This window comes from Pipistrellus hanaki, assembly GCF_964339955.1.
Source record: "Pipistrellus hanaki genome assembly, chromosome: 6".
In the NCBI taxonomy this organism is placed as follows: domain Eukaryota; kingdom Metazoa; phylum Chordata; class Mammalia; order Chiroptera; family Vespertilionidae; genus Pipistrellus; species Pipistrellus hanaki.
In genome coordinates, this window is record NC_140508.1 from 78,383,774 (window position 1) to 78,403,685 (window position 19,912).

The following is a 19,912-nucleotide window of genomic DNA, read 5'->3' on the forward strand; positions in this document are numbered from 1 at the left end:
CTGTTTTTATTTCTTTCCTTTGCTTAGAACAGTCACAGGAAAGCAGAGTAGAAGGCTGGCCAGGGCCAGCTGAATTGCACCTGAAGGCTGAAGCTTCCCGTTCAGGGCAAGCCCCAGGTGCTCAGAACTGGGCAAAGGTTTTCATCTTCAGGCTCATTATGACATGAGCTCCTTTGAAGCACAAATGGCCGCCAAGCTCCAAGTACGCACATCCCATAATGAAGACAAATGCCCCCTTGAAGTAAGCTCCAACTGTGGAATGCCTTTTGCTATGGAACTTTATTGTCTTCTAATTAGAGTGACATTTGGTCAGTCTCGTTATATCTGGAATCAAACCAGAGACTTGGAGGTGAAAGCCCATCAATGCACTGCCCCCACTCCCAGATTCTGTGAGGGTGGATAACATTCCCCTTTGACAATTCTCATATCCATGGTCTGATTATAACTGGGTTGTGACTAGTCAAAGATGCCAGAAACAAAAGTGCTTTCTATATGCTGAGCTGAATTTAAAGTGTGGTGAGTCTTACTCAACTGTCTCCCCTTTTCCTGGGCAAACTCAGAAGTGGATGCAAGGGTGGGCTCTTTCCTAGTGCTTCTTCCTGTGGGACCACAGCTGTGAGAGTGCAGAGGTGGGAGACATTCAAACGCTAGCACCCTCTCTTCTGAGAGATGATTTGCAGGACAGAAGCAACACAAAGTATTTAATTTGCTAACCCTCCTTCTCGAGACCATAAATCACATCATTTAAGTTGTGTGGAAATACATTTTTAAGGCCTTCCCTTGCATGTGTAATCCCTCTTTTTGTGTGGAATTCAAGTGTCCTAGGGTCCAGGCAGTAGATCTTCAGATATGCCTGGGAAGCCTCAGAGAAGAGAAATAAAGTGAGCTATGAGCACACATTACAACTGGTGGGGCTGGCACATTGGCACCAGACTCTTAGGTTCCTCCCCTCATGTCACTTAGGTGGCAGGTGGTGCCTCTGCACTTGCCCTGCATTTTATGGGATACTTTTGTCAGCAGGTCTCTAGTCTGTGAAGCTGGCTCTGCTGCAGGACCTTCACACTCCAGGATTTTGTCTTTGCCCTTGAATAGCTCTTCTTCCTTATCCCATCACCTTCCTTTCCCTCCATACTGAGTGGGATTCTTCCGTATCCAAGGTCAATCAGAAATGCACAATGCACAGTGAAAGAGACAAAAGGATACGGTTTACCTACCTAATTCTTAAATGTCCAGATTAGTAAGCAACATCCTCTTTCATTAGTGATCTTAGCATATTAATCTCAATTACTTTAAATTTCTGGTCTGATAACCCCAACACCACTGCCATCTCTGAGTCAGGTTCCAATACTTACTTTCTCTACAAACATTTTTTTATTTGTTTGTTGTTTGTGTTTTGTTTTCCCTTTAGTATGCCTTCTAATTTTTTATTGAAAGTTGAACATGATGTACTGGGTAAAAGGAACTTTGGTAATTAGGTCTTCTGTGATGTGGTGATTAAGAGTTGGGGGAGGATGGGGAGGTTTGAGAGGCAGGGAGAAGGTAAGAGATAAATTGAAGGACTTGTATGCATGCATATAAGCATAACCAATACACACAAGACATTTTGGAGCGGGGGTAAGGGCATGCGCCAGGGGTAGGGGAGGCTGGAGGAAGATCAATTGGGAAAAAAAGAAGACATATGTACTACTATTTGTAATACTTTAAACAATAAAAAATAAAAAAGAGGAGGGGGAGGGAAGAATCTATAGTCCTAGGACTAGGCCTCAGTCTCTAGTAAGCATGAGCCTCTGGGCTGTGTCCTTCACAAGTGCTTCTCAGTTATATATGTTTTGTTTCTTTCCACTCCTTTAGGTGGGACAAAATGGCTATAGTGGGCTGGGATGGGGTATTTCACCCATGGTCAGAAACTGGAAATGCAATGTCTTTCAATATCTTGTTGGTTTAGTCTCCCAGACCTCGCAGATTTCCTAAATTATTTTGCCTCATGTGGTTAAAAATGTCCACTATATATGGGTGTCATCAGACTTCCCATAATGATACACTTGTATTTGTTCCTCACTTCCTTCTGTATCGCCAGTTACAGAAGTCTTCACTCATGACCTGGAAATGAAACCAGCTGTCCGTGTGCTTGAGTAAAGCAAAGCATATTTGAAAATGTGAAAAGGAGGGAAAATGCCTAGTGGGGATCAGATTACTCTTATGTAGTGTGAGGAATTTATATTATGTGTTACCATCACAGTGAGCACTACCATTCTCAGAGCCCTTAATCCTACAAGGTGTTAGTTATGGACTTTGGCTCTGGTTGTCTGTGGTTTTGTATACTTGAGTCCAAGTGTGGCAAACTTAAATACAGGCAACATAACTTAAGTCATCCAGGGCAGGTGGCGGGGAATCTTGGCCCTGATGCTCTTGATGGAAGAGGGTAGTGCTCTTCAGCTCCAGAGGATACTGTTGTGAAAGAAGGGAGGCCAACTCCTGCCAGACCAGCAGGCTTCTCAACAAAAACTACAGGTACAGATTTTTTATGTTACATCTCTAAATTACCTAATTATTTAAACTACATTGAATGTTTTTTAATTGAGCAAAAGAAAACATACCTGTAGACTAGAGTCCCTTAGCGAGCCCTTATCATGTATCATCTGAAGGCACTGTCACAGAGATGGGTACTTTCCCCACTTGGACAAAGAAAATGCTCTTTAAAGACTAATTTATTTCTTCACATTGAAAATAGTTAAATCAGTTATGCTTTACTCTTGAGTATAGTACTCAAGAATGGGCTGTGTTTACCTGATCTCCAATTGCACTGACAAAGAACCATGTCACTAGGTCATTGTGCTCATTCTGGAGGTCGGCAAGTGTTTACTTTAAAAGTCTTAGGCAATCATTATGCTATGGATAGCTGGTTTAACATTAGAATTAAAACATGGTCCCTTATTAAATATTTTATGCATATCCATATAGTGGGATATTATATAGCTACGAAAAAGGATGGAGAGAGGTTTGTTTGTTTTTAATAATATAGTATAGAGAATTCTCTAAGATATAATGTCAAGTGGTAGAAAAGTGATGAACGGTAAGCATGATGAAATTGTTATTAAAATGGGAAAGAAATATATATGTTTTGGGATTTGTAGAAATAGAAAAGTATCTAAAAGAACACGCAGACATTTGTAAAACTGTTGCCCTGGGCAGGAGCATTGGGAGGGTATAAGACAGCATAGGAGGACACCTTTTTACATTTTGTATCAATGTAACCCCTAAGTTAGGTTTAATATATTGTCCACTATGCTAATAAAATACAAAGGCCAGGTATAATTTTCAAAAAATATCTATCAGGGGATTCTTATGGTCACTGACTGAGTTACACACCATGGAGGTAGGCACAGAAGGACACACTAGAAACACATTCTCCTCTATCCCAACAAACATGTATTCTAAAAATTCAATAAATAAGTAGAAAATTAACAGTATGCAAATGTATTTCAAAAGCAAATGTATTTCAGAAGCAAAGCTCTCCAGGCAGCTTTTGATTCTAAGAAGTCAGCATCTTAAACTGTGGAGCAAATCCCAAAATGAATTTTCTTGGCCCCCAAAATGTATTCTGGCTGGCTTGTTGGTGAGGAACCACAAGATCCACAATAGAAATGTCTTAGTTATTCATAAATTCTTTCTCTTAAAAAAAAAAAAAAAGTTGTGTTTTTGGTGTTGTTTTAAACACAAGAGTAGAGATGAACTGTGGAGCTCAGAAACCATTTTCATGCAAAACCAGGCATCTCAATATACAAATAAAGACCTAGCTGGGAACCCAGAACAGAGCAACATAAATACTCACATCTGGTATAAATAAACAACAAGATACATTGTTTTACCTTTAATGCCCAGCTCATGAATAAGTACACACAATGGAGACAGAAATATTTAATTTTGTGTTGTAGAACATAATTAGAAATTATTAAACAAAGTCAGAACACAGTAGAGACTTCTCAAAATGCATAGGCCCCTGGTGCAATCTGGGTGTATTTGGAACCAGTTTTGTCCAATATCAATTTTTTTTTAAACAAAAACAATAAGGTAAACTACAACCATAGTCTTTCATTAAATAATTTATGAGCATCTATCACTTTATCTCGCTTTCCTCACTTCCTTCTGGGACTTTAATTCACCATGAGAAGATAAATATCTGCCTTTTAATGATGATCACACTGTATTAAAATGTCTCACCCTGTTACTGATAATGCATGAGATTATGAAAGATAAAAAAAATAAAATAAAAGTTCCATTTTCTCCTCCCTGCTGATGCTGTTTGTTTACCTTTGGCATTTTTCTAGCTTATAAAGTGAAACAACTGCAGCTAATTTTACTGGATTTCTGTTGGTTCCACTTAAATTTCTCACACACACAAAAAAAAATTCCTACCAGTTATCATTTATTTACTAGAGGCCCGGTGCATGAAAATTCATGCATTGGAGGGGGTGGGGGTCCTTCAGCCCAGCCTGCCCCTTCTCATAGTCTGAGAGCCCTCAGGGGTGGGAGGTGATCCTGTGATCAGGGTAAGACAGTGACCCCATCACACCTCTGCTGCTGCCACTGCCAGCAATGCAAGCCTCTGCCAACCCTGGTTACCTGTGCCTTGGGCTGGCCCTGGGAGACTGGATAGCTGCCATTCGAGGCTTGACTGTGCCTCGCGTCAGCCCTGGGAAGCTGGGGGGCTGAGGGTTCTGGGAGACTCGGGAGGCCATGCAGATTGGCTGGACACGCCTGGGGGTAGGCCCGGCTGAGCCGGGTACCTGCTGCTCCTGTGAGGGTGAGGGGACTGGGCGCTGCCATCTTGTGGCTGTGAGTACTGCCATATTTGAGGGTATGCAAGTCAATTAGCATATTCCCTCTTTATTAGATATGATTATTTTCTTCTTTTTTAAAAAATGTAATTTTTTATTGATTTCAGAGAGGAAGGAAGAGGGAAAGAGAGATAGAAACATCAATGATGAGAGAGAGTCATTGATTGGCTGCCTCCTGCACAGCCCCCTACTGGAGATCAAGCCCACAACCCAGGCATGTGCCATTGACTGGAATCGAACCTGGGACCTTTTAGTGTGCAGGCAGACATTCTATCCACTGAGCCAAATTGGCCAGGGCAGGATTATTTTCTTCTTAAATCAGCAATCCTAATTTTGTTTCATTAAGCTGGATTGGATATATCGGTAAGGCTTGCTTTACTCAACCAGGATAAAATTGGGTAAAACCGAGATAATTTACTGGAGAGCATAAAAATAAAGAGATCACCCAATGTTGAGGTATGGGAGGACATCAGCAGGTCACCCACCATCCCTATTGGACTCATGTAATTGTGTGTGTTTACAATACACATGGCCAGCACTGTTCAATGTATCAACTGTGATTTTTCTTCTGATTCTAATTCTTCAGGATTGCTCTGAATCTAAAGTGGGTGGGAACTTTGGGCTGACTTTGCCATTAAATTTTAGAATAAACAAATCAATAAGAAAGAGGAAGAATAAACCAATAGACAAGTAGAAAGTGTTTTATCATGAGACAAATTAGGCCCATTTCTCATCTATGGTTTGCCCAATAATAGAAAGTGAAAGAGGATTTTTGTCCTCTGAGAGAATTGTCCCCTGCTCGACTTTTTGTCTGAATAACCTTTGGAGCTGAGGACAACATGGTGAGGATGCTGAATCTCTCCTCCTGGTTTATTCCTCTACTTCCCTGCCAGCAACTTAACTCTTCTTTGTTTTGAAAATTAGCCATTGGACAGAGTGTTGCATTTCCTGGCTATTTGTTCTGCTGACCTATGGAGAAAGCTGGAATTGGTGCTGCCAATGCACCCCCCTAACAGGGCTGTTATTGCATTATTTCTCTATGGGGGCTTCCATGCAATCACACCAAATATTGTCTTGTTAAATTACACCAGAAGCCATCTCTCCACTGAAGTCCAGAGGACACTTAGAATGTATACCACCCTCATCTTCCATTAGCGTGCCTCCAGGTCCTTCCCAATATTTTAGAGAAAATGCTGAATGGGGACAAGGGCTACTTGATCCAAATAGAGAGTGAGTGATTTGAACCAAGGCCAACTTTGAGCAAAACTAACTACCAATGAAACACTTCCTTCAAACAAAGGTTGAACCCAAACCCTATTCCCCTAGCATCTGAATTAGAAGAACAATAGTCTGATTATGATTAGAAAAAAGAGCATTACGTTTTATGTTCAGCCATAATTGGTATTTATGACAATTTATGTAAACAGTAATGAAGCCTATGCGATTTTTGCGGGGAAATCGCATTATGACACCAATGATCGTTACTGTTAATTTTCCTGAAGATGATGGCAATCAGCAGGCATAGTTTTATTGTAAATAGGTTAATTTAAAATTCAAACACTGCTGGTATTTCAAAATGAGTTCACATTTGATTTCTAAAAGCTTTGGCCCAGCCTTTTTCAGTGACAAGATAAAAATGCATGGATGATATATGTCAATATATAAAACTTATAACTTATTCTTCAGGATCTTATGTATATAAACATAAATATATATGAATGTGTGCCTAATCACATTTTTAACAAAATATAAAAACATAAATGTATCTATCACTGTTTATTGACCATTGGTTTCTGGCTAGTTACTAAGTTCAATTGATAGTTTGTCAGTCCGTATTTTTAGACCGCATTAACTAGTTAAGAATTGCTTTTTTCCTTTTAAGATGTATGCTTCTTAGAATTTAGATCAATTCCTGCCAACTTGTTCAAGCAAAGTGAAAGTGTTTAATTTTCACATTTTGACACATTTAAAATATAAAAGCTATCTTAATATTCTTTTTTATATACTAATACATATGTGTGAGATCTAGATAATAACATATATTATATATGACGAAAATATCATCACAAAAGGATTTGGAATTAGAAAAAAAATGAAGAAACATTTAAATGCTGTTCTGTTTCTACTTATTTTAAGCAATATTTAAGCAACACCATAATATATTTTTCACATCTTTTGTAACTTTAATATAAAAGCTATACTAATACAAGTTACTAATTTTTATTAAAAAGTAAAATTTTGTAGACTTTTACTGTACAGTGCTACAATATATTTTTACAGACATTATATTTGTTACATGTGTACATGCAGTTTCAAGACATTACATAACTTACTAAGTGATCATCCCAACAAATCTCGCAACCATCTAAAACCACACATAGTTATTACAAGATTATTTACTACACTAGAGGCCCAATGCACAAAACTCTTTGGGGGAGGGAGGTCGGGGTTTTCCCTCATCCCAGCCTTCACCCTCTCCAATCTGAGACCCCAATCAGGCCTTAACGGGCAGTCAGACATCCCTCTCACAATCCAGGACTACTGGCTCCCAACTGCTCGTCTGCCTGCCTTCCTGTTTGCCCCTAACCGCTTCTGCCTGCCAGCCTGATCACTCTGTAATTACTCCCCTGCCAGCCTGATTGATGCCTAACTGCTCCCCTGCTAGCCTTTTTGCCCTTAACTGCCCTCCCCTGCAGACCTGGTCCCTCCCAACTGCCCTCCCCTGCTGGGCATCTTGTGGTGGCTATCTTGTGTCCACATGGGGGCAAGATCTTTGACCACATGGGGGCAGGTATCTTGATCTTGTGTGTTGGAGTGATGGTCAATCTGCATATTACTCTTTTATTAAATAGGATAGAGGCCTGGTGCATGGGTGGGGTTCAGCTGGGTGTCCTGGATCAGGGTTGGTGTTCCCTTAGGGTGTGGGGCAGACTGGGTGAGGGGCCTGTGGTAGTTTGCAGGCCAGCCACGCCCCCTGGTGACCCAAGTGGAGGCCCTGGTATCTGGATTTATTTATCTTCTACAATTGAAACTTTGTAGACTGGAGAGGAGCCAAGCTTTCTGCTTGTTCTGTGGTGGCAGCCATTTCTGTTGGGACTTATGTATCTTCTATAATTGAAACTTTGTAGCCTTAATAGGAAGCCTGGGCTAGCCAGGGTGTGCAGAAAGCTTGGCTTCCTCCATTGCCAGGGGCTACCCTAGCCTTCTGCTCTTTCCAGCTCTGTGGCTGCCACCATTTCTGTTTGGTTTTATGTATCTTCTATTACTGAAACTTTGTAGACTTGAATGGAGGCTTAAGCCAGTAAGGGCAGCGGAAAGCTTGACTTCCTCCATTGCTGAGGAAACCTGCTCTCTGTAGTAGTAGCCATCTTCATTGGGTTATTTTGCATTCTCACTCCTGATTGCCAGTGGGCGTGGCTGGTGGGTGTAATGGAGTGGTGGTTAATTTGCATATTACTATTTTATTATACAGGATTCCCTATGTTGTACTTTACAGCACCATGACTATTCTTTAACAACCAATTTGTACTTCCTAATTTCTTCACCTTTTTACCTATACTCCAATACCTTCCCATCTGACAATTGCCAAAGTATTCTCCATATCTATGGGTCTGTTTATGTTCTGCTTGTTTATTATTTGCTTATTTTTAGATTAGATTATTGATTGGTATGTACTTATTGCCATTTTATTGTTCATATATTTTCTTGTCTGCGCAGTTTTGTGTTTTTTTTTTTTTCCTTTGATTTTAAATGATAGCTTTGCTGGGTAGAGTAATCTTGTAGATCTTTCCTATTCATCACTTTGAATATTTCTTGTTCTCTTGTAGGGAACTTCTTTTCTCTTGCAATTTTTAAGAATCTCTCTTTATCTTTAACCTTTTGCTATTTAATTATGATGTGTCATGGTGTGGGCCTCTTGGCTCTCTCTCTTCTCCTTTGGACACCCCCCTGATCTATATATTGGTATGCTTGAAGTTGTCTCAGAGGCTCCTTATACTATCCTAATTTTTTCAGATTATTTTTTTTTAATTTTTGCTGTTCTGATTGGGTATTTTTGCTTTCTTATATTCCCAATCACTGTTTTGATTATCAGCTTCATTTATTCTGCTGTTGATTCCCTGTAAATTATTCTTCATTTCAATTAGTGTATCCTTCATTTCTCACTGGTCTTTTTATTATGCTTTTAAAGTTCTAAGTTATAAGTTCCTTATTACCAGTGTTTTAAAATCTGCATATAGTATATTGCTTATCTCTATTTTATTTAGTTATTTTTTGGGAGTTTTGTTCTATTCTTTTATTTGGACCTTTTTTTTTTTTTTTTAATTTCCTCATTTTGATAGCCTTCTATTTCTAGGTAGAGCTGCTACATCTCCCAGACTTTGTAGAGTGGCCTAATACAGTAGGTGTTCTTAGGGTCCAGTGGCACAGTTTCCCTAGTCACCTGAGCTGGGCCCTCCAGGTGCACTACCACCCCCTAGCCCACCAGTGTAGGTATTGAACACTCTACTTTTGTAGTAGAGCCTTAATTGCTGTTGGGCACATCAATAGGAGCCTTATGCCCAAGTCAATAAGATGTAAGTACTGGCTGTGGCCACTTTGGGGGATCAGCTGTGCAGGGCCCCCCTCCACAGGGCAGTACTAACTTTAGCATGTTTCTGATGCCCATTGTATCTTGATTGTATAGCTTGTGAATGTGGTTGGGTGGTGATTCAATGTTATCTGAAGCTCTTTACAAGGTGCACTATCTCTTGGGTCTCTTGGGAGGTTCAGTCCAAGGCCAGCTACTGACAGTGTTCTACCCAGGGCAGCTGCCATGTGCTACAAAGTAATGAGAAAACAACTGCTACTTGTGCAGGGATTGGAGGTGCCCAGGAGAGACTAAGCTGAGAACCAAGGCTAGGTGTCACTAGTGCCATGCCTGGGACTGCTTAGGCAGAGACTCAGGGCTCGCCAAGGCTATTAGAAACAGTATGAGTAGTCATCAAAATAGGTGGGGCAGGATCTCAGGGAATCACCAGGGTGGCACAAAAAATGTAGAGCCAAGTTGATGGAGACTCAGATATGGCATCTGCCTATAGGATTTGTAGGGGGAAGGTTCAGAAAAGGAACAATGACCTCTGCCATCTTCTGTCCTACAGAAAGCTGCCCCTGATTACAGATAATTCAGTTTCTCCTTATATATCTCTGGTGACTTTTGAGCTGCTGCTGTAGTGCTGGAGCTCAGCATGAGTGATTCTGAGTAAGTCCAAGCATGGGCCCATTAAGAAGAGCTGTCTGGGAGTGTAGCAGCCCTCTATCTCCTTCAGCCACAATACTCACTAGTTTTTTATAGCCAGAGGTATGAAGATTTTTCTTCCTGGCATTGGAACCCTAGGCTTTGGGGGCTAGTGTGAGACTTGGACCCCCACCTCCCCACTCTTCTGGGGGTGCTATGCAGCATAGATATCTCTCCCAATTTTATCTACCACACATGGGTGTAGCACCAGCCCATTCCTTTTCTGTGTTCCTCCTATCATTCTCAATGTGGCTTCTTCTTTATATTCTTAATTCTAGGACTTCCATTCTGATAGATTTCAGATGGTTGTTCTGTAGTTTAATTATAATTTTGATGTGGTTATGGAATGATTTGAGTACATTTTAACTATGCCTGCATCTTGAGCAGAATCCCCAATAGATTTTTTTGACAAGTAAAGTGAATCATGCCTATAAATGTAGGTTTTCCTCTCTATCACTTTCTCTTTCTGCTTATCTCTGTCTCTTTTTCTCTTTAAGGGTAATGGTGGCCATTTAATTACTCATCGTTTGCTATTCTAATATGGGAAAATATAAACATAAATATTCAAAACATACAATAATTCTGAGTGTATTAATCCTATCAGTTTGATCTTGAAAAATTTATTCTTTGTAGAGAAGTTGTAAGACTATGTCCTTCTTTATATGCATGTATCATTTAATTAAAATGCATTTGAAAACACATATGCGAATACTTTTACCCTGGATCACTCATTTAAAGGAATTGGGAATTGGAAAACAAGTTTTATATAAGCAAACAATTGGAAAGGTGGAAGAAATGCTTTCAAACTTAGATGTTATAGCCAGAAATTTATATTGCTTTGAGCTGAATATAATAAAATATCAATAATTTTATGTGAACTAAAAATACATTTATATATAAATAAAAATATAGGTATGGCTATATATACTTTATAATCTTAACCAAGTACTCATGCTTCCCTCAAGAGAGGGAAATAAAAGATGTTAAAAAGGCTTGTTCAAGTGTTTTCTACATAGTTGTCTCAATATTCACTTGTAACTTGCTTTTTCTTTCAAAAAGCTATTGTTAGCAGACTCATAGTAGCTACTCTAATGTTTTATAGAGAAAATTATGGAGAGAAATTTCAAAATTAGGAAAATTATGTATATTTATTATATGTTCTGGCAATTAGATGAAGGCTATTATTTGAATTACTTCCTTTAGCAGGTACCTCTTCTGTATGAGTTTATATTGAAAATTACTGCTCTAAAATATAATCAAAATAATATAGCTCTATTGTTGAATAGAGTTTTTAAAAAATCATTCTTAATGTAATCAGCATTTCTGTGCTGATGAGGCCAAATTACTTTTTAGTGCCTCAGTTACCCATTTATTTTCCTTTCATTCCCCCATAGACAAAGCCCATCCACATATTTTAAAAACAGAAGAAACCAAAATAAACTAAAACGTGTGTCCTATTGCTGTGAGTTCAATAGCATTGAGTCTTAATTTTTTATATGAACAGTGAAGATCTCTAGTTAATACCTCACATAAATAAAATCTCAGGATTCTCTAACATTTAAGCCTTTGTAACTCTGCATCCCATAAGAGTCAACTATTACTAAAACATAGCTGTGCAACATCAGGATGAAGGGCAAATAAATTCAGTTAATGCAGTTAAAACTGACCTAATTATTTGGGGTGGGAATATTTATTTGAGGTTGATCATTAAATAAAAAAGGAAGAAACAGAAAATAAAAAGGAAAGAAATGTCTAAAGGAAAATCAATGTCAAATTAAGCATAGAAAGTGATGACTATGTTAATTAAGAGGACTTTGGTTGTATCCCTATGACTGGCATTTGGTTTAGTTGTAAGATAGTATACAGGGGTTCTGAATTGCTTTTAATATTAATACATGTTACTATGATTCATTTTATAGACTACATATCTAGTTGCAATCAAAATATAATGATAAGATTAAAGAAAATGTGTGCTTACAGAACTGACACTTAACCAAATCCAAAATCTCACAAAAGAGTATGGGTCAACAGGAGAAGAAACTATGAGATTATTTACAGATATCCCTTTGTTTAAAAAAACAAACCAAAAATTGAACAAAAATATCCACTGCTTATACTATCCTATATAATAAAAGCCTAATATGCTAAATGACCATTCATTTGACTATTTGACCAGTTGCTATGACATCCACTGACCACCAGGGAGCATATGCTCCAACAGGTAGTTTAACTTACTGTTGGGGTCCGTCTGATTGGTACTGGGCAAGATGGGCTGGACATGCCCTGGAGTTCTCCCAAGGTCTTTCCCCACCTGGCCAATCTCCTACAGTCTCTCTCAGGCCAGCCAACCCCAATCAGGCCTGATCTGGACTGGGCAAGATGGGCTGGACACACACTAGAGCCTTTCTGCTGTCCCTCCCTGGCCCCAATCATGCACAGGTGGGATCCCTCAGCCTGGCCTGCACTCTCTCACAATCTGGGAATGTCAGAGAGTAGGTTTCAGCCTGATCCCCACAGGCCAGACCAAGGGACCTCACCAGTGCATGAATCTATGAATCTACTAGAGGCTATGTAGTGGGCCTCTAGTATAGAATATACAGAGATAGTTTTTATGTGAATTTTCTTTTGCAAGATATCACCTCCCATGTCTTTTAGTTCTTTGTGGGCATTTAAACAGCATATTGCAACTGTGTAAACAATTTGAGACCTGCACCATCCTACATTCACAAGGTTCATACCTTCTCACCTTATAGGATGGGTACTATAGGACAATTGGAATAAACAGAAAACTATAAAGATTTTTTTTTTCATATATGTATTTCCTAATGTCTAGCTCATTATTAGGATTTCAAAAACGTTTGCTGATCATGGTTGATGAGCTACACAATTGTGAATGATTTTGGCTCATGATAGACCTTTTAACATTCTACACTTTGGTGGAGATAAAGATAAATGCCACCAGTTACCATGGCCTCGCCTTCCTGAAAGGGAGTACAGAAATGCAGTGGGTGTAGCATGCAAACTGACATTTTGAATAGAACATAGCCACACCATGGAGCTGATCAGCTGGTTGTTCACACTTCTAATTAGATTGGGGTAGGAGCATAAGAGGATTTACTCAAACCTTATGCTCTCTGTTCTAATGGAGGAAAATGGCTGACAAACTCATTTACCACTGGTGTTTTTTTATCTAAGGCTAGGCAGAGTGAAGAGTCTAATTCCACTTGTTAGTCTGTCTTTTATCACTCTGGGCTGATGAGAAAGAAAGAAAATCGCACTCAAAGAGCCTTCTTATATTTTTTAGAGAGAAAGGAATTTGACCACAAAGATAACAGAGTTACAGTTCTTTACTTTAAAGGGGAAACCTTTTGGGGGATGACTCTCATTCTAAAAATGCAGGCATTGCTTTTTTCTTTTGTACTCTATCAAGAATTGTGCATGAAACCACTCCGAATAGATGGGGTCTACAGGTCAACAGAACGGTTAGAGAGGTGACAAATAGCAATTCATTTCACTGTTTGTTTTCTAGATGATGGCTGCCTCTTTCTTCTGGTGTTTCCATGTTCCTGGGGTGCCACACAATGAGTTCTATGTCCTTTTAAATCAGGGCAGAGCTGACACAGTGTAAACTAATAAATAGCACAATTGGTCATGAAATACAATGGCTTCTTGGTCATGAAATACAATGGCTTCCTCTCAGTTACTTTATTCTCTTTCACAATTATCTTTTCTAAAGAAAAAAAAAAGAGAATATTTTTGTGACTTTATTCTGACATTGATGGATTTTTTAATGGATAGTGCACCTTTCATGAAGTACAAGTTTGCCCAAATTTGAATTATGTTTGCTGAATTAGTTTCTAAACCTCCTGCCTTAAGAAAATTTCTAAATTTAGCCCTTTATGAATGATAGATTATTTCTGATGCATTACCTTCATATTTTACTTTTATTTTTTTAATGTGGCAATATATAAAGAAAGAAATAGAGAATTTTCAACCTAAACATATGTCTAGCGATTTCTGTAGGATTAATCCAATGAGGATGCTAAATGAACCTCAAAGAAGAAAAAAAAATAATTATATCTGATCAATACTCTAATTTCAGTTATCTTTGCAATTAATATCTGTCAATCTATTCAAAATGATATTTAATGATCCATACTGACTCAAAGATTTGCAGAAAAAAACACTAGGGAAAAACAACAGCATGCCACTGTACATAAATTGCACTCTTATTGACATTTTCTCAGTTCCAGAATTTCAGATAGAGACAAGTCAAATATTAGAATGCCAAATACAAGAAAAGTGATATTATGATATTGATTTAATCAGAGAATACTTCCTCCAGAAATGTTAATTATCTTCTTTCCTAATCAAATTCTTATATATTTTCTAGCTCCTTTTCTCAAATAGCTGCAGTATAACACCTGCTGTCTTTAGAACCACTATTCTTCTCAGGTACATTGATTTAAGACATTAACCCCTGCTTGGTTTATATCCTTTATATCAAACTTAGATTCCATAGTTTATCATTGCAGTCATAGGATCTTCTCTCTTTGCATAATACCCCGTAGAAGATTGCTTAATAGTTTAAAATATTTGCTAACCACCCCAAGGTGTTGATTATATATTTTTTCCTTCCTCATTAATATTTAGCAGTTATTTATTTATTTATTTATTTATTTATTTATTTATTTATCAATGAATGGGAACTGAAGTGGCCTATAGCACTTCTAAGTGGAATCATATATACTCTCTACACATATACTCTTTTTTTTTCAGTCATGAACTGAGCAGTGTCATATAGATAGCTGTCAACTGAGTAAAGAAATTCTGAAACACAGTCACCCCTGAACCACAGTGAACAAGTAAACTGAGCAAGAAAAAATCCTTTGTTGTTGCAGACTCTGGAGCATGCAGAAGCTTCTGGAAACTGAAGCAACACATGCTTATCTTACTGCTGTATAAATTGATTCCAGAAGACAATTTGTGTGCTGTTAACAAAATACCTATGAGCTACCACACTGCTCTCAGGACATGACAACAAAGGTAAGGAAATAATTATTGAAGATAATAAAAGTGGTTTTGAAATGTTAAACTGTTAGATAAAATGTATACTGCAATCACTTGGAAGACAAGAAATGTACCAAGTGACCGTAGGCATGGTCTAAGCTAATACTGGGAACTAGATGTTTATTAGCGTGCTTTTGTTTGTGGACTATACTTGACAAGTGACTATAAGAGATGGCTTAGTCCTAACTGGTGTGACTCAATTGGGAGTTGTTCCATGTGCCAAGAGGTTGTTTATTCAATTCCTGGTCAGGGTACATGCCCAGGTTGCAGGCTTGATCCCTGCTGGGAAATGAGGGTGTGTGGAGGAGGCAGCCAATTGATGTTCCCTCTTGTGTCTTTCAAGGAATTTGTTCATTTCATCTACATTTTTTAAGGTATTGGGTTAATGTTGTCCATCATATTTCATAACCTTTTAATAGCAATAGAATGATTTTATGTGTGGCTATTAAAAAACACTAGATTAATTATTGATGTACCATCTTTCATCTTTGATTTAGTAATTGGTGTCTTTTCTAATTTTTTTCTGATTATTCTGAATAAAAGTATATGACATATTGATTCTTCTCAAAAAATAAATCAGCTTTGATTTCACTGATTTTTTCCTATTTTTTTCTGCTTTCTGTTTTATATTTTTTATTTGACTATTATAATTTCCTTTGTTTTATTTATTTTTAATTTATTTTTAATTTTCTTGATTTTTAAAAGATTCGTTACTTTGAGACGATGATTTTGCTCTAAGATACTTATTTAATGCTATATGATTTTCCCTCTTTTAAAAGAGATTTGCTTATTATAGAGCTCTAGGTTGATAATTTTTCTTGTAATACTTTAAAGATGTTTCTCCATCTATTCTCACTTGCATTATTTCTGAAGAGAAATATTTGTCATTCTTTTTTATTTTACTTTTTGGAAAAAGTGACTTCTTTTGCTGATTCAAAACATTTGATTCTTATAAGGACTTTTTAACATTTGATTATTATATGTCTTGATATAATTTTTTCATGCTTTTGCTTGAGGTTCATTGAGCTTCTTGAACTTGTGGCTTTATGATTTTCAACAATTTGTGGGGAATTATGAGCATTATTTTTTTTCAAATATCCCTTTATATTTACTCCCCTTTTCCTTCTCCTTAGGGTACTCCAGTTAGATACATATTAGGCCACCTCACTAACTCTTTTTTTTTTTTTTTTTTTTTTAGTTTTTGATATTTTTTTTCTTTCTGTTTCAAAGAAATATATAATAGTTTCTATTATAATATAATTAATTACCTTGAGTAGGCATTTTGCAAAAATTCCTCTTTAGGGATGTACAATTTTCACACTTTACAAATTTGATGGTCTAATGGAGAATTTAGAGTCAGTATCTCGTTCTGAAGCAAAGAGCAGATATATTTAAAATCTTAAGATAGAGTTGGTATGTTTTTACAGGCAAAGATCCAGCACTACCTATTATAACATATTTGGGTTCTGTGAATTCAGGAACCTGTATTATAATGCAACTCACTTTGTGTATATATGCCTTCATATTGTCCCATAGAAAGTAGGACAAAGGGAACTGGTGGGGTAAAAAACAAAACCAAAACCAAAACAACAACAACAAAACACAATGCTAAACCTTAGCTATACCTATCATAGTAAGTTAACATTTCTTTGTCTTTGACCTGGAATTCCCAGAATCCATCCAAATTATTACCTTACAAGTAAGGAGAAACTTCAACCTCTTTACAGCTGTCAGCAGTACCAACGCCCATCATTTTCCTACAATGCATTTCTCATGCCTATCCATTTATTTGCTCCAGCATTCTTATACCTCTGACTCCTAGTTTAATGGTGACTTGGAGACTCTGAAGTAAAAGGCTTATTAAATTATTTTCAAAATAAAGCCTTTTGTTTTACTTTGATGCAGAGCTGAGTCATTTATTTCAGCTAAAATGTCTTATTGTGTCATGTTCATTTTCAATCTTTCTTCTTTCTAGTTGGAGTCCAGAGGTTTTTGGCTTTTCTACCCTTTAAGAAGAGTACTTTTTAAAAAAATCCTTGCTCCAATGTATTTTTCCATTGATTTTTAGAAGAGTGGAAAAGAGAGGAAGAGAGAGAGAGAAACATTGATGTGAGAGGAACACATTGCTTGGTTGCCTCCTACATGAGCCCTGACCAGGGCCTAGGCTAGGGAGGACCCTGCCACCAGTGTATATGTCCTTGACCAGAATCAAACCCAGTACTCTTTAGTCTGCAGGCCAATGAGCCAAATCAGCTAAGGCAAGAAGGGTATTCTTTGTATCCTTTTGCAATTCTGTTTGTAAATTAGTGAAATCTGTTTGTAAATCAGTGAATTTTTACTTGAATCCATTTTTCTTATAACATCTTACTAAAAGTAGACAATAATAGCCATGTTGCACCAGCTCTCTGGTTATCTTAACCACTTGCCCCATAGCTCTAGTCCCAACACACACATGATCTTCTTCTAAGTTATTGCAAAGACAGTTTTACCAAACATTTTGTCTCTGTACAGCATGGGTCTCTATCTTTATAGCCTATGGAAGACATTCTCTTGCTTCCCATTATATTCAGAAACTCAACTACTAACCCAACCTCACCCATGTTATTTGTCTTACATTTCTCTTATGGAAGCCACTTACTTGAAGGTCCAAATTTCTATATTTACTAAGTATTATTAACTATTGAATCAATCTAACTAAAAATGTGTAACACATGTTTTCTGACTAATATGAAGTCTACTTGCAGATGGACTTTCTCCAGGCAGTGATTTAAGGACCCAAGCTCATTCCATTTGGTGACCATACTATTTTTAATACATGACTTCCAAAATCACTATGTCACCAATATTTTAATATGGTAAATATTGAGAAATCATCAAAAATGACAACATGCCTAAGGAGACTTTTAAGGGCCAGAACTGGAAGTTGTATGTGTTGTTTTTAACTATATTACTGGGCCACCTAACTACAAGAAAGTGTGGAAAACATAGTCTAGCTTTTTGTCCAGTAAGAATAAAAACTATTTGGTGAACAGTTTACCAGTCTTTTCAGTAGCATACATATATTTATTGGTATGATTATTAAATGACACTTTCCATTACTATATCATAAGTTTCACAAAGATACATTTTATGTATGTTTGTTTTAAAATTATTCTCAGCGTGTAGTGTTCAATAAAATATTTGTTAAATAAGTAGTGAAAGAATTAAGATTTAATGTGCCCCCACACTTTTAGTGATAACAAGAGAGAGGCTACTAACATCAGGCTGACTTTATATGTAAATGTGAGGTTTATTTTTCTGCATAATATAAACCTTCCGTATATTCGAGGAGTTTGATAGATGGGGGTAGTTTATTTCAGTCCTCCAAAGACAATGTCAAACCCTGGTTACTGTAGCCACAGTAGCTGTATTGGTTTGAAAAAAAATTGTGTGTTCTTGGTATGTTTGGAACATTATTTAAAAGCAGTGATGTATTTCCACATTGAGAGAAGGATGATGAGAAAGTCGGAAAGATAGTTCAGACTGAAGATTGTGGAGCATCGTCTACATTTCTTTCTGACAAGGTCGACTTCAAGGGCGACATTAACAACTTGTTCTCCATCTAATGACACATTTAGATTAGAGTCTGCAGTGTACACAGCTTCCATTTTTTTCTTCTACTCATCGCCAGATAAGATGTTTGATAGGCATCTCCACAGTAACCTTTCAGAATTCATTTATTTAGATGAACCAAAATAATGAAATGCCAAATGAATTAAGAATGATATTTTACACACTAACTGAAAACAATTTAAATAGTCCATATGCATAAGCTCTGTGGCATGAGTGATCTTTTCATTTCATAGTTTAAAAAATGAAGAATTTGTTAGTTACTCTTGCTGTACTTTTGTGTTTAGAGGAGAAATGACTTCATACAGGGAATTTGCAGCTACCCTTTTCCCTGAGAGTCTCATTAGACCCACCATAGCTAGGAATACAGTCAGAATACACAACCAAAAGGTTGATTTAAATTTCTAATGCTTAAAAATTATGATTACAGAAGGTTATATAATTTTTTTATGTTTTCTTTGCTTTTGAAATTTTTAGTTTAGATTTCAGAAATTTGCAAAATAAAAACAAGGTCAACAATGCTAAGATTATTGTGTTCTTGTGATTCACACACATGTGCGCGCTTGTGCACACACACACACACACACACACACACACACACAACAACAACAACTAAGGTATAATTATTTGCATCTTTTTCCTTCTACTCCATTCTGCCTCAGTTCCCTTTCCTTATGAATCCTACCTGCCTAAGACAGAGAGTAACTCAGCAGCTGCCTGCCACTAGATTTCTGGCAGAAGGTCGTCCTCTGTGAAAGCTTCAACAAAACATATTCTTCATGTACTTCTTCTTGGAGAAGAATCAGTAAGTGTACCATGGCTTTGAGCACCTTGTATAGACCTTAAGTTGATTCACATATATGTATCTAAATATCACATATATTTCCTTAGACAGTTACTATGTATTATCTTTCATTTAAAATTTCCATAGCACTTAATATAATGTTACATACAAGGCAAGCATTTGTTAGAGAGATTTCAAAATGGGTGAGTTAAATAGAATTGCTGTGTATGAACCTGAAATTGTCTGCCTTACTGACAAGAAGACACTGGATGAATGAAGCCTGATATTTGTTGAAAGGTTGCTGAATGCCATCTTGTCTACATTTCCGTTTGTTCA